The sequence below is a fragment of the Convolutriloba macropyga genome, chromosome 3 (assembly GCF_964194025.1).
Source record: "Convolutriloba macropyga chromosome 3, txConMacr16.3, whole genome shotgun sequence".
NCBI classification, from domain to species: Eukaryota; Metazoa; Xenacoelomorpha; order Acoela; family Convolutidae; genus Convolutriloba; species Convolutriloba macropyga.
The window spans coordinates 55553135-55554281 of record NC_134470.1 but is presented as its reverse complement, the minus strand read 5'-3'; positions in this window follow the sequence as shown (position 1 = coordinate 55554281).

The following is a 1147-nucleotide window of genomic DNA, read 5'->3' as shown; positions in this document are numbered from 1 at the left end:
TCAGCCAAACAACAGTTTGTCTATCGAGTGCGGGTAAATCGGCGAAATTAGGTGGGGGTTTGAAAAATATTGTATCGCTGTAACTGGAACACAAACTGAGCTTTTTGAATAAAAAATCCAAGTGACTTTAGTTTGAAACCTTCGAGATCGAGGACAATTATATTTGTGGTTTTGCTGCCAAAGTTTTCTAGCATTCCAATTCACGCAACAAAAGTGAATGAAAAATTTTCACTGACAGAATGAATAATATTCCTGTCAAGTGTCCAAAAAGACAATTGTTTACTGGTCAGTAACGGAAAGCCTAAACATATCCAGGGCTTTTGTTTCTGCAATCTTTCATAAATACAGCGGCGTAATGCAATGCTGCATGAAGTCGTAGCACTTTGCTGCGTTTAAGTAAAGGATCTAGTCTTGAATTATAAATTCCAATGAAACCACTATAGAGTCTAAATTTAAGTGCTAATTCTCCGTCAACTTCTGGATCTAATAAACAACCCACTGCTACGAAATATAGCTGTCGATAAGATATGTGAGTATAATTTATGTTACCTCTCAGTGATAAAAACTTAATCATGAATAAGCTTGACGTCTTTTGTTCCTATTGTGTTCATTATTTACTGTTTGCTAAATATGTGCGTTTCGAGTTTTTGTTAATAAATGTTTTAATTCTGATTGGTTGTTAACTCGAATAACAAATCCAGCACTGCTAGTGGTCAATTTATTTTGAAAAGTTGTGACCCTGAACATGTTTGGGCCTGATCCGATGACTCTACGTAAAATATCATTAATGATTTTATACATCTACTAACAGGTTAGTTATTTTAATGGTTTTTCGCCAATTTATTTATGCACTTATGGACATAAGTGCTTATGACCATAATTGTGTACATACTTACGTGAAAACTTCTTTCCTCGTACAACTCTGGTTTTTTTATCAATGTGTATGTATGTATGCATGTAAGTATGTATGTATGCATGCATGTATGCAAGCATTCAGGTATGTATGTATGTATGTATGTATGCATGTATGTATGTATGTATGTATGTATGTATGTATGTATGTATGTATGTATGTATGTATGTATGTATTTATGTATGTATGTATAATTATATTTTCATTACATAACTTCCATTTTTGGTCAAAAAC